Consider the following 14,849-nt stretch of genomic DNA (forward strand, 5'->3'; position numbering starts at 1 on the left):
CTCCACATCGCCTAAATCCAATGGTCAGCTCTTTGTCCTCATCTGAACCTTATCTATAGGAAGCACTTGACACAACTGAGTACTTGCTTCTGGAAACATGTCTGCATTGGCTCCCAGGTCACCATAATCTGGATACCCCTCCTTTCTTAGTTCTTTGCTGATTGCACATTTTCTCTCCAATCTCATTCTTGAACTCAGTCTTTGGACTTCTTTTCTAAACATAATCACACTCCCTTGGTGAGCTCCTCTAGTCTCATGACTTTAAATCCCACTTAGACATCACCATTCCCAAATAGATACCTCTAGCTCAGGCTTCTGCCCTGAGCGCCACACTCTAACATCAGCTGTCTGCTCAGCATCTCCACGTGACCACTGAGTTGACATCGAAATTGAGATCCTGATACGCACCGCCAGGCCCACGGTGCTCCTATCTCAGTTAGTGGCAGCCCCATCCTTCCAGTTCCTCAGACCAAAATCATTGCAGGCATCTCGGACTCCTTCCTTTTTCTCACATCCCAGGTCTAATCCTGCAGGAAATCCTGCAGGCTCTACATTCGGAATATATCCAGATTCCAACCACATCTCACCACCTCCACTGCTAACACCCTGGGCTGAGCCACTGTCATCTCTGCCCTGAGTTACCGCAACAGCCTCCTGACTGCTCTCCCAGCTGCCACGCCTGAGCCCCTACAGTTTAATCTCAACACAGCAGCCAGAGTGATCCTTTTTGAAAGTGTCAGATCATGTCACTCCTCTGCTCTAAACTCTCCAAGGCTCCCCATTTCAATCAGAATAAAAGCCAAAGTCCTTAGAAAGGTGTACGAGACTCTAGGCCAGCACCGTCCGATAGAAATATAATAGGAGCCACATGTGGCATTTAAATTTCCCAGTAACCATAATAATAAAGTTAAAAGAAACAGGTAAAATGAATTTTAATAGTATATTTTATTTAACAGAGTATCTCTAAAATATTATCATTTCAACATGGAATCCATATAAAACTTGAGAAATTTTACATTGTTTTCATTCAAATTCTTTGAAATGCCATGTGTCATTTAGTCATACAGCACATCTCAATTTGGACTACCCCATTTCGGGAGCTTGATAGCCACATGTTGCTAGAGGCTGCTGTATCAGACAGTACAGCTCGAGCCCACATGTCTCTGATGGTATCTCTCTGATCAGCCTCCTGCTCCCCTTCACCGTGCTCAGTGCTCCAGCCCACTGGGCAGGCTCGCGCCTCAGGACCTTTGCACAGCCTGTTCCCTCTGCCTTCCTTGCTCTTTCCCCTGATAACCTCATAGCTGCCTTTTTCACCTCCTCCTGTCTTTGCTTCCATGGCCCTCCCACTTAAATTGAAACCACCTCACTTCTCATTCTAACACTCCCAATTCCTCTTACCTGCTTCAATTTTTTCCCCTTAGCACTTATCGCCTTCTACAAGATAGTCTATCCATTGTGTGTTCTCTATTTTCTCCAGTGAGAGGATAAGCTCCACAAGGGCAGGTGCCTCTCTTGTTCACAACAGTGCCTGGTACATGGCAGGCGCTCCATAAATGCTTCTTGACTGAATGAACTAGTGAGAGCATAAATCTGTCTCCCCAGGAGGGTTTTCAGGTCAGGGCTTGGAGCCAGCATCTCACAGAGTGCAACAGTAGCACTGCTCTCGGAGTGATGGAAGCGGGAGCCATTTTATCTGTTAGCGATCTTGACCAGAAAACGCCAGGCTAGGTTCAACGCAGCCGACGTTTTCTGAGCATCCACTGTGTGCACGGCTGTGGGGAACAGCAAGTCAATAATCATAGGGACACGGCCCCATGTCCTTCGGGCAGGCCTGGATTTCCTGCAGGCTGCTCCAGAGGCCAGAGCCAGTCCAAAGGGGAAAACTGACAGAGACTAATCTCAATTGTTTGGAAAGAAGAACCTTTGACTAATCAGCACCATTCAAAATGAATCAGACTGTCTAACTGTGGCCCAAAATCTAGAACCCATCACTGCTGAGAAGACCTGGGCTCTGTGTGGGAGGCTAGACTAAATTCCTAAAGTCGCCTTAATATGCTAAGATACTTAAGCCTACACTCTGATGTAGTAGAAATAATACGAGTTTTGATATCCCACAGCCTGAGTTTGAAGTCTTGTTCCATTGTTTGCCTGTCGCTGTTTAACCATCTGCATATTTGTCATATTGTTTCCGGATGTTGCCTATCCCCAAGGATTTTTTTTCAGATAATAGATGTAAAACTGTCTTCCATATGAATTGACATACAATAGAAAGTAAGTAATTTTTTCAAACTTCATTTGGAAAACTTTCTCCTAGGTTCTAGGATTAAAGGTTTCCCCCTCCCTTTAGTTTTTAATTCTCAAGCTATTTCTTAAAATCTGCTCCCACCATGTAACGACTACTCACCATCCCTTTTCCCATCAGTAACAAGGACTACTCATCAATGTTAGGTGCTGTCTCATTTCATCTTTGCAGAAGATGTGGAGGTGTTAGCCAAAATTAGTCCCATTACTCGGATGAGGAAACTGAGGCTCAGAGATACTAATTTACTTGCCCCAAACCACATATCTAGTTAAGTGGCCAAAGGTAGCCTAGGAGATTCCCAGGGTTCTCTTTCACTGTTCTGTTCTCATTTATTCACTCAACAAATATTTCTTCATCTCCTGGCACAATATTTATTGTTGTGCCAGGAGCTCTGCTAGGAACTGAGGACACAGCCGTATACAAACCCCTTCTCTGCCCTCTACGAACTTCAGCTCTGGAGTTAGGTTAGAGGGTTTTGAACCATCACCTTTCCCTTTCACATTAACACTCTGCCGGCCCCTCCAGGCCCCAGTGAGGATGCTGCTGGTTTGCTGCTTCTCTACGGACTCTGCAGTATTTTCCTGAACTTATTATATCCTAGTTATGCAAATAGCCCAATCATTTTCCATTTCTGATTGGACAACAAGATGGAGCTTACTTTTACTTAAGAAGCGGCCGCTCATCTTAGCCAACATTTTGCAGAGTGGACTGTAGTTTGAAAACCTGACAACTCTGAAGCCCCCTTTATATCCTCTTGACTTCCAGTTTGTTTCCAAATCCCAGTTTATAACTGGGATTTGGAAGGGGAGTAGTGTGTGCATACTGAAGTGGTGCAGACATTCTCCCTCTTCTGAAAGGTCTAAGTTACAACTCTGTTCAGGTCACGACCCAGCCCTTGCTGGCTCCTCCCTAACCCCTCCTGGGGCCAACCTCAGGCTAACCACAAACACCCAATGCGTATTTTAAACGCTCAGCCTTCCTCTTTTTATTCAGTCTGATATTACTCACTTGTTCCGGGCAAAGTCAGTAAAGTATTTTCTAAATTACTTTCATTTAAAAAGTAACCAAAAGATTGTGAAAGCTTAAAAAAAGCTAACTGTAGTTTACTCAACCCCAGGATATATGATATTGTAACATAATGTGTTTCAAGTGTTTAAAACACTTTCATGTTCAGGTATGTCAAATGGGATGGGGTGTGCTCATGTCATTGATTTTGCTACTTTTCTTCACAGAGGATGGGAGGGATATTGAACGAGTGGTCCTAAATTTCTTAGCATAACATTCAAGGGCCTCCATGATCTAGCTCTAAATGACCTTTCTAGCACATACAGCTTCCATGTCACCCTAGACTGGAACAGTTTAATTGTTTTTTTTATTTGATGTCCCCACACTTGCTAGATATATGGTTAGCATGCAATATTTTCAGTCATCGTTATGGCATTATCAATGCGCCATCAAGGTATATGATCTCTGTGAACAGTCAGTTCCTTGAATTCTTTACCTTCAATCATCTTGCCCTCCACCCAATGCCACCCACTCACCCCCATGGTTGGACCTAAATCTTGTCTTGACCAGAAGCTGCAAGTGCTCACAACCTCCATGTCAAGCATTCGATTTCATCTCACCCTTTCTGGTAGCCCTCTCCAACAGTGTTCCCTAGACTAGAACCTCCAATCCACTGATGCGCTCTCTCATCTGCTGTATGTTCCCTCTCCTCCTAATCACAGGACCTACTTATTCTAAAAAGTTATTTGTTATTTATCTGAAATTCACATTAACTAGGCATCCTGTATTTTAATTTGCTAGCTCTCGAAACCCTACAATCGTAATCACTCTCTTACATAAACTCTCAACTTCTTTGGTCTCATCCAACTTGAAACTCCCTTGGTGAAACCGTAGCTTGTTAAAGCCCAACATTCTGACAGCTCTGCATTGCCATCCATGCAGCTGATTGTGGTTGGAGAAAAACACAATCCCACTGAACAGATCTCACTTTAACTTCATGACTGCAAATCTCAAAAGAGGCCTTAATGCTGCCTGGAGAAGCGTTTGACTTCTCTGTTCCTAGTCAACTCATGTTCTGTATTTTATGCCTTTGCTTCTCTCCTCAAATCTTTGATACCTTCTCTCTCATCCCCATTCTCAGGGTCCTACTTCACTGAGAAAATCAAAACACTCAGGAGACTTCCCAGATGCCCCTCACCACACACCTACCCAACTTACATGTACTCCTCTATGTTCACTTCTTGTCTGTTACATAGATTGGGGGTCGGCAAACTATAGCCTGTAGGCCAAATGCTGCCCGCTGCCCCTTTGGGTACAGCCTGCCAGCTAAGGATGGTTTTTACTTTAAATAGTTGGAAGGGGGATAAAAACAAAAGAAAAATATATTGTGCAACATGTGAAAATTCTATGAAATTAAAATTTCAGTGTACCTCAACGAAGTTTTATTAGAACACAGCCATGCCCATTCATTTACGTATTGTCTGTGGTGGCTTCAGAGCCACAGCAGAATAGCTGTGACAGAAACCGTATGAGCCACTAATACTAAAATATTTACTATCTCGTCCTTTATAGAAAAAGTTTGCTGACCCCTCATCTATCTATGCTCCAATCCAAAACGACTTAATCCCATCCCTTCTCCCCTTCTCAAGAATATTGCCCTACTAATTCTACCCAGTCCTGCACCATCAGGTTTTCCCTGTCTACTAAATCACTCCTATTAGCGTACCAAAAAGCTGGTATTTCTCCCATGCTAAAAAAAAAAAAGTTTCTTCCCTCTGCCCCCACCTGTTACTGCTCTCATTTGCAGCAAAAATCCCCAAAGAATCATCTGCACTTGAGGACCAAAATTCTTCCCCAAATCTCTCTTAAACCATCCCCATCCCTCTACTGAAATGCTCGCATCAGTTACCAATGGCCCCTGAGAGAAGCTAAACCCAGCGGCCAGCTCTCCATCGCATCTTACCTGCTCGATGGGCAGCATTGACACAGCCGGATCACTCTCTCGGCCTCAAAGCTCTTTCTGCACTTGGCTTCCGAGACACCACACCCTCTTGAATTTTCTCCTACCTGCTGGAGGCTTCCTCATAGTCTCCTCTCCTTGTTCCTCTTTTTCTCCTCTTATCACTGGAGGGCCCCAGGACCTCCTCTCTTGTATCCCTGCTCTCTCCTTCACAGGCTCCTTCAGTCTCATAGCTTTAAAGGCCAGTTCTCATGCCTCTGCCTCCCCAGTATATACCCCAGCTCAGACCTCTCTCCTGAGGTCCATGCTTCATTATCCAACTGCCTACCTGCCATCACCACAGGAGCATCTAGTGGTTGTCGCAAAATCAACATTGCAGTCCAAACATTCAGCCCAGAGCTGAAATCCAGGCTCCTCTCCATCACAACCTGTCTCCTCCCTCCTTATTGGCAATCTCTTCCTTCCTTTCAGACCTAGATCCTTGCAGTCATTCTTGGTCACTCTCTTTCTCTCACACGCCACCTAGAATCTGTCAGGAAATTCTGTTGGCTCTAGGTTCACAATTTATCCGGGAATGGACCATTTCTCACCTCATCTCGTCATCTCCCGCTCAGATTACTGGAATACCCTCCTAAGAGTTCTCCCTTCTTCCTCCCTTGTCTGATATTCTCCTCTCTACCCAGCAGCCAGAAAAATCCTTTTAAATCAAAGCCAGATCAAAACTCTGCTTGGCTCCTCATTTCACTCAGAGCAAAAGCCAAAGTCCCTTCATGGCTGACAAAGCTCTCCTTGATGGGTCTTGCTGCCTCCTCCCCTCTCCTCTCTGACCCCATCTCCTAGCATCTCCTCCTACCTCACCACCACACACTGGCCTGCCTGCTGCTTCTGGGACAAGACAGGGCTGCTCTTGCTGGGGGCCTTTGTGCTGGCTGTTCCCTCTACCTGGAATGCTTTTCCCTAGAGAGCTGCATGGCCAACCTCTGTCACCTTCAAGTCTGCTCACATGTCACCTTTTCAGCTTGATCTACCTGACCAGATCCCAGAGCTCTGCACTACGGTATGACATTGCTCTCTTAGCTTCGGACATATTATACTATGTACTTACTGGGCAGTTGGCTAGAATGTTAACTCCACAAGCCAATACATTTTGTCTGTTTTGTTCACTTCGATTATTTAATTTCAAGTGCTTGGAACTAAAAAGTGCTCAATAACTATGTGTTGAATGAATGAAATGATCGTCTAGTTGCTAGACGATTTCACCTTTGTTTTTTTTACTCAATTTTTCAAAAACCTTGAGAGTTATGGGTCATCTTCGTTTTGCCTTGTTAAATTAGTTAAATGAGGAGGCCATTTGGCTGAAGGGGTTCTGATGTTTGGTGGCCTACAGAAGCAAACCCAAACCTAAGCCTGGAACGCCTCCAGGTGAAGAAATCGAAACCTAATGACAACCAATCACAAAAGCCAACTAGGCTTTCAGCTGCAGCCAATCGAATAATTGCCTTTCTCTGCTTTGCACCTTCTCGACGTCTTTCCCCGGCTCCCTCGGCAGAGCTCACCCACCCGCTTCAGGGTTGGCCCATGCCCAGTTCGAATTTTTGCTCAGATAAACTCTTCAAATTCTTAATATGCTTCAGTTTATCTTTTAACAACCTGTAAGGATACCAATGTTTAAAAAGTTTAAGTAACTTGCACAAATCACAGGTCATTGCGTTGAAAAGTGAAATTGAGGACGTCAGTCTCTTTTTCACTCCGCGAGCAGCGTTGTCTCCAGCTTTCTCCATGGCCGCATATCCCATGTCCCTGTTTGTGCGGCTCAAGGAGTGGCCAGGTCACTCACGCCGAAGACGCGCTCTGCAGTCCGTGAGAAGAGCGAATTTCTGTAAATCGAAGCGGAACTTCCCAAAGCAACGGCAAAGGAAAAGTTAGGAGTGGACACTCGCTCGTAATTGTAATTCCATTTGTTCCTAAGATAACTCACACATTTAAATGACATAATTTTTAAATTATTTAAATAGGTAGAAATATTTTTAAAATACATGGAGAAGTAAACATACAACAAATCACTTACTTTTATCAGATTTGATGGAGTTGTGGTTGAAGAGAATCGAGATGAACTTGATGAGACTTGATTGGAGGTTTTGGGCAAGGGAAAATGGAGAATAAAAAAAGAATGAAAGAAGATGGAAAAAATAGAGGAAAAATGTTACCTAAATAATTTGGACAGAAGACGTTCCCTAGACCCCTAGAGGTGATGACTTCAGAGAACCTTTCTTTGTTTTAAAAAATCTAAAGACTATTTAACACGCACTGTCTTTTGCCTTCAGGAGAACCAAACGCAACAGTCCAGATGGAGACTATTTTACCTAGAGAGAAAAATCAGGACAAAACCAGTAGAAAATCTACTACTCTCTCATCCCTGGGCCTTTCAACCCAAAACTCAAGCTCCTCCCACTTCCGCTGTTGGGAAGCCCTCAAATTTGCATCAGAAGCTTTGGAGGAGGGACGCCTGGGAACCTTGTAAACTGAAGACCTAGCTGTGCCCAAGGGTACACTCACCCTTCCCATATGTGGGTATGGCTGTCATTGGCCCTGAGATTTGTAGGGAGAGGGGAGGGGGACATTTTTATATGTCACCATTAATTCTCATTTAAAATCACTATAAAAACTGCAGAATCTCTATTAGTTAATAATTAAATACAAGAAGCATCAATCTAGCCATATTAGTATTATGCATTTTTAAAAGTCATCTGCTGCAGATAACTAAGTAAGCATTGTCATTGCATGAATAATGCAGTGTCAAAAAGGATAAATAGGACACTTCAAGTTATCTTTCTTCCTCATTCCTCCCAAGCTTACTTCTTAGAGACAGAAAAAACAAGAGGCAGCCACATATCACAATGGAATAGAGGGTGTGGGGTCAGGGCCATTTACTCTGAACCACCCCTCCTTCCTAAGACAACTGCATTTAAAGGGCTCCTTGAAATTGTTAAATACAGATATTTTGAAAAAAAATTTAAGTGATTTCCAGCCTGGGCCCCAGACTGGTTCCCCAGTTGCCCTACCCAAGGGAATGATCCTCTGACAGTTCCTGACAGTGCTTAACTCAAAACTAGTCTGTGTTCAGGAATCAGTTGTGGAAGAGACACCTGTATGACAACTTCAACTAAAGTGAAATCTCCACCAGAGCACCAGGAGCCAGGATCCTGGTATGTTTGATCTGTTTTCTTAAATATAAGTCACTAGTGGCTAGAGCCACATCTACGGCTCCACCTGGTAAAAACAGTTAAGGAAACTATTCACTAAGTATAATTAAGTATTCATTTAGTAAAACAAATGGGTAGTAATCTAAGAACTAGGTTCTGGCCTAATCTCTATCCGGTGTAGAAGATATTACATCGAATCAGATCCTTAGCAAATGTCTTCATATAGATCCACAGAGGATCAATAGAATATTTTTGTTTAAAACCTGTTTAAAGTTTGCTAACCTAAGCCAACTTAGCAAGATAGTTAGATCTAAAATACAACTTTCCAGGGGCTGGCCCAATGGCATAGTGGTTAAGTTTGCTGACTCCATTTCGGCAGCCCAGGGTTCACGGGTTTGGATCCTGGGCATGGACCTATACATGGTTCATCAAGCCATGCTGCGGTGGCTTTCCACATACAAAAAATAGAGGAGGATTGGCACAGACGTTAGTTCAGGGCCAATCTTCCTCACCAAAAAAATAATAAATAAATAAATAAGTAAAATAAAATATAACTTTCCTAAGAGTCATAATTATATTTTGCAAATTAAGTCATTACCACTGAAAAGCTTGGCTTTAGTTTTGAGCAATTAATCTAAAAGATGATGGCATGGAGCTTGCAGAGTAGAGTGAGTTCTAATGGGTAATATGGCTAAATAATATTGTTTCTTGGCTGCCTTTGTGCTAGACATCAAGTCGGACAACTGGAATGCAAATCCTGGCTACCCCACTTACTGCTTATAGACCTTGGGCAAGTCACTTAATGTCTTTGCATTTCACCTGTAAAATAGAAATGATAATACATCCCTGCATTATTGGTTAGACTAATGTAGGTGGAATAACTCTCTGACTCTAAAGTTCTGTACAAATGATAGTTATTTTTAATATCAACTGCTATAATTGCCAAAATGGCCAATATCGGCCAAAAGCCACACAGAGTTCTCCCCAATCCCTTGAAATGACATTTTGATCACATTACGTATTCTTGTATTTTATATGTTCCCAGTAGACGGACAACAAGAAAAATTTACTAATGTATTTCAACTTCTATTTATGACCCCCAAAGAGAACAATTTATGTAAAGTCTTAATGTCTTCATTGGCCGTATGAATGAGAGCAAAAGATTGGAATCAACCTAATTGTCCATCAATAGGGGCTGATAAAATAAATTATGGCTTATCTGTCCTATAGAACACTATTCAGCTTTCAAAAAATAAAATAAGGAAGCTCTTTAGGTATAGTTATATAAAGACCTCCAACACACATTGTTAAGTGAAAAAAACAAGATGCAGACCTGTATGCATGGTATGCTACTAATTAGGTTAAAAAAAGGGAGAGGGACAAAATGATTCTAAAACTTACATGGAAATGGAAAGGGCCAAGTATCGCCAAGGCAGATCTGAAGTAGAACAAAGACTTAAACTATCAGATATCAAAACTACCAGATATCAAGACTTATTATGAAAAAAAAGTTGAACTCATTGAAACAGAGTAGAAAAGTGGTTGTCAGGGGCTGGGAAGTGGGGAAAATAGGGAGAGGTTGGTAAAAGGCTACAAACTTTCAGTTATAAGATGAGTAAGGTGCAGAGGCCGGCCCCGTGGCTTAGCGGTTAAGTGCATGCGCTCCGCTGCTGGCGGCCCAGGTTCGGATCCCGGGCGCGCACCGACGCATCGCTTCTCCGACCATGCTGAAGCCGCGTCCCACACACAGCAACTAGAAGGATGTGCACCTATAACATACAACTATCTACTGGGGCTTTGGGGAGAAAAAGGGGAAAAAAAGGAGGAGGATTGGCAATAGATGTTAGCTCAGGGCCGGTCTGCCTCAGCAAAAATAGGAGGATTGGCATGGATGTTAGCTCAGGGCTGATCTTCCTCATTAAAAAAAAAAAAAAAGATGAGTAAGGTCCAGGGGTCTAATATATAACGTAGTGACTCTGGTGGATAACACCGTATGGTGTAACGAGATTCACTGAGAGTAGAACTTACATGTCCTCCCCCCACAAAAAAAGGTAAAGATGTGAGGTGATGGATGTGCTAATTAACTTGATGGGGGGAATCCCTTCACAGTATATATCATATTATCACATTGTACACTTTAAATATATTATGATTTTATTTGTCAATTATACTCCAATAAAGCTGGAAGAAAAGACTTATTATGAAGCTCTAGTAGTTAAATCAGTGTGGTACTGGTGCCAGGCAAATATACCAATAATCTGGGCAACTGATTTATAACGAAGGTGTTATTGTAGTGTGGTAGAGAAAACACAGTCCTTTCCAAAGATGGCGTTAAGTTCACTGGATATTCATATGGAAAAGAAAAAATGAATCTTGACCTCCAGCTTACAACAGACACAAAAATCAATTTGGATGGATTGGAGATCTGAAATTGTGAAACAATCGAGCTAGTAGAAGAAACATAGATAAGTATCTCCACAAGCTTAGGGAAGGCAAAGATTTCTTAAACAGGAAAAAAAAAAGTGCTAACCATAAAATAAACAAATTTACAAATTAGACTACATTAAAACTAAGGACCTCTGTTCCTCAAAAGACACCATAAGGAGGGTAAAAAGATGCCACAGAGAAGAAAAGCTATTTGTAATACACACAGTAAACAAAGGACTGATAGCCAGAAATATAAAGAACAACTAATTAGTAAAAAAAAATAGAAAAACCTGTTTTTTTAAAATGGGCAAAAAGCCTGAATACCTATTTACTAAGAGGCTATCCAAGTGACCAGTAAACATATGAAAAGTGGTTCAACTATTATTCTTCAGGAAAATGTATATGAAAACCACTCAGAAGAAGGGCTAAGATGAAAAAGACAGTCAATATCAAGTGTTGTTGAGGATGTAAGTCAAATAGAGCTCATACAGCTCTGAAGATTATAAACTGGAAAGTTGCTTGTCAGTATACACTAAAGCTGAATGCGTAGGCCCTATGGTCCAGCAATTCCACTTCTCCATATGCAACAGAAACGCCTACATTCATCTTCACCAAAAGACAGGAACATTTACAGCAGCGCTCTTCACTATAGCCCCAAACTGGAAATAACCGAAATGCTCATAGATAGTAGAATCAATAGATAAAGAATGGTGTATTATTTATACAAGCAGCACTATTTAGCAATAAGAATAAGTCAATACTATTATGCATAACAACATGGATGAATCTCACAAACACAATGTTGAGGGAAAGATCTATGCACAAGGGAATACATACTGTATTATACAAAGCTCAAAAGCAGGCAAAAAGAATCTATGTTGTTAGAAACGAAGGTGGAGGGGGTTGAGGGGTGAGCCAGTGGGCTGGTTACCGACTGGATACGGGCTTTGAGATTCTGGGAAAGTTTTCTTTCTTGATCTAGGTTTATATGAGTATATTCACTTTGAGAAAAAATATTGAGTTGATCCCTCATGACTTGTGCACTTTATCATCCAGGCATATGTACTTTAATAGAAAGTTTACATTTAAAAAGTAGGGTCAGTAAATATTCGTATTCATACGCATTAAAATCCTTGGAAGAATGCAGAAGAAACTTGTTTTAGGGAGGGGGTGCTGGGCAGATGGAGACAACTGTGGGAGGGAAAATTTTCACTCTAATTCTTCCTATTTTTTGAATCATTGGCGTGGATTATCCATTCTAACATTTAAAAAATAAACTTTAAAACAAAAATAAAATTTTAAGATATGAAATAAAAATAACACTTCTAAAATTCCAGGTTTTCTTGGTGGTCACCAAAATTCTTGTTACAAGAGCCAATACTTCATCAACAAACGAGCAACTATCTGTGGAATTTGAAGATGCACACAGGAAGATTTAGATGGTTTATTATTTTGCTAATCGATCAATTTTCAGTCTTTAACAAATGTACTCTGATCTCATGAAGACAAGAGCTCAGCAAAGGACTTAGGACTGTAAATTAGGATGAAATAAACAGGTGGTGATTAGGCAACTCTCCTTGTCTGAGACATGTCCTGAGAGGGTCAGGGGCTCCCGCCCAGTGAGATATGAGACATATTTGCCAAAATGGAAACCCGAAAAGAATTCTCTGCCACCTGGGAAGGATGCTGGCAAGGAAACACTATTGTTCTCTATTTAACTCTTCCTGAATGTTTTTCCATCAATTCTTAGCCAGACTGCTGGCAGTAAAAAATATTTCTCTATTTTTTTTATTTGCTTGAATCAATACAGTCAGATTCTTGAACAAAAACCTCTGAGTCACTGCTTGTTCCGTCCCTGGACAGGCTGTTCTGGTTAAACCAATGTGCTATCAAATGTTTCGGCCCCTGCTTTCGGCAGCCAGCCCTGAGGCTACAAGAGATGAGATCGCCTTCAAAAGGGAGAGCATGAAAAAGGTGACCGGAAGGGACAAGAGCAGAGCAGACAGCTACAGCCCTGACGAAGCACAGCAAAGCAAATGTGAAAGAAAGAGAGAAGCAGAATTTATCTTGTTGTTTTTCTTCCTGAGCAAGGCGGTGGTTCTCAAAATAACTTATGACCTTGTACTGGTCAACGTTTGCAAGGAGTTTTTCTTGGTCTCTAGGCTCCAAGCCTGCTCTGCAGAGTCTCCTTCCCTCCTTCTCTCTCTCTCTCCCTCCCTTCCTCCCTCCTCTCTTCTTTAGCTCTTGGTTTCATTCTGTTTTTGTTTGCTTTTAAAGTCAGGTTTATTAAAGTATAATTTACGTAGAGTGAAATTCACCCTTTTTTGGTGCAAAGTTCTAAGAATTTTGACAAATGTATACAGTTATGTAACCATCACAATACAGAACATTTCCATCACCCCCCAAAATTCCCCTTGCCTCTTTGTGATCAATTGCATCCTCCCACCCTGGGCACTATCAACCACTGATCAATTTTCTGTCCCTTTAGACTTTTTCAGAGTGTTGTATAAATGGAATCATAGAGTATACAGCCTTTTGAATCTGGCTTATTCCACTCAGCATAATGCTTTTGTAATTCATCCATGTTGTTGCATGTATCAGTAATTTATTCCTTTTTATTGCTGAGTAGTATTCCACTGTATGGCTATTGGCTTATCCATTCACCCATTGATGGACATTTGGGTTGTTTTCAGTTTGGGGTGATTATGAATAAGCCTGTTATAAACATTGGCAAACAGGTTTCTGTGTACTCCTTAGTGTGTTATGAATATTCAAACATTCATGAAAGTGGAGTGAGACAGGCAGAGTGACCCCACACACACCCATCACCGAAATTCAATAGTGTCAACATTGTGCCATACATTCTATATCTATCCCTTTTTTAGTTTTTTGCTAAAATATTTTAAAGAAGATGCTTAGAATCATATCAAACCTCTAAAAGCACAACAGATCTCTAAAGCATGACGTTTTCTCATATGACCTCAAGGCCACTATCACTCCTAACTAAATTGCTTTTTCTTGGTATTATCTACTATATCACACATAATCAGACTTCCTGTGTTATCTCAAAAATGTTTTTTTAAGTTGGTTTCTTTGAATTAGAGTCCACATTACACAAGGTTGTTATGCCTCTTTAATATTTTCATCTAAAGTAGTCCCCTCTCGGGCCGGCCCCGTGGCTTGGTGGTTAAGTGAGCGCGCTCCGCTGCTGGCGACCCGAGTTCGGATCCCGGGCTCCCACCGGCACGCTGCTTCTCCGGCCATGCTGGGGCCGCGTCCCACATACAGCAACTAGAAGGATGTGCAGCTATGGCACACGACTGTCTACTGGGGCTTTGGGGGGAAAAATAAATAAATAAAATCTTAAAAAAAAAAATAAATAAATAAAGTAGTCCCCTCTCCTTTGACTCCCATGTCATTGACTTACAGAAAATAGGTCTGTTTTCCTACAGAAAGTTTCCATACTCTGGATTTGTCTCTTCGCTTTCGTGTGGGGTCATTTAACCTTCTCCTCTATTTCCTGCGCTTCGTGTAAATTAGCTGTGAGGACATGATTAGATTGTTGGGAGTGTTAAAAGATAAACTGAGGCATATTAAAATTTTTGAGAGTTTATTTGAGCGAAAGTGAATTCCAAATTGGGCAGTGACAAACCGAAGTGGTTAGGAGTGCTCCACCAACGCAGCTCAGGGAGAGACTTTTATAGAGAAAAGGCGGGAGCAAAGTAGGGAAAGTAGTGATTGGCTGTAGGGTACAGACAAGTTGGCTGCTTGCGATTAGTTGTCCTTAGGTTTTGATTTGGTAACCTTGAGGCATTTACAGGCTTAGATTTTGGGTAGCTTATCAAGGCGGCCACAGCATTAGAGCTACCCCGGTCTAATGGGTTGTTTAATTAATTTATTGTTTAATTAATTTATCATGGGCGTGACTCCTTCATAGGTGGGGCAGTGG

This window comes from Ceratotherium simum, chromosome 13, assembly GCF_057802395.1.
Source record: "Ceratotherium simum simum isolate JZ-2026a chromosome 13, ASM5780239v1, whole genome shotgun sequence".
Taxonomy (NCBI): domain Eukaryota; kingdom Metazoa; phylum Chordata; class Mammalia; order Perissodactyla; family Rhinocerotidae; genus Ceratotherium; species Ceratotherium simum.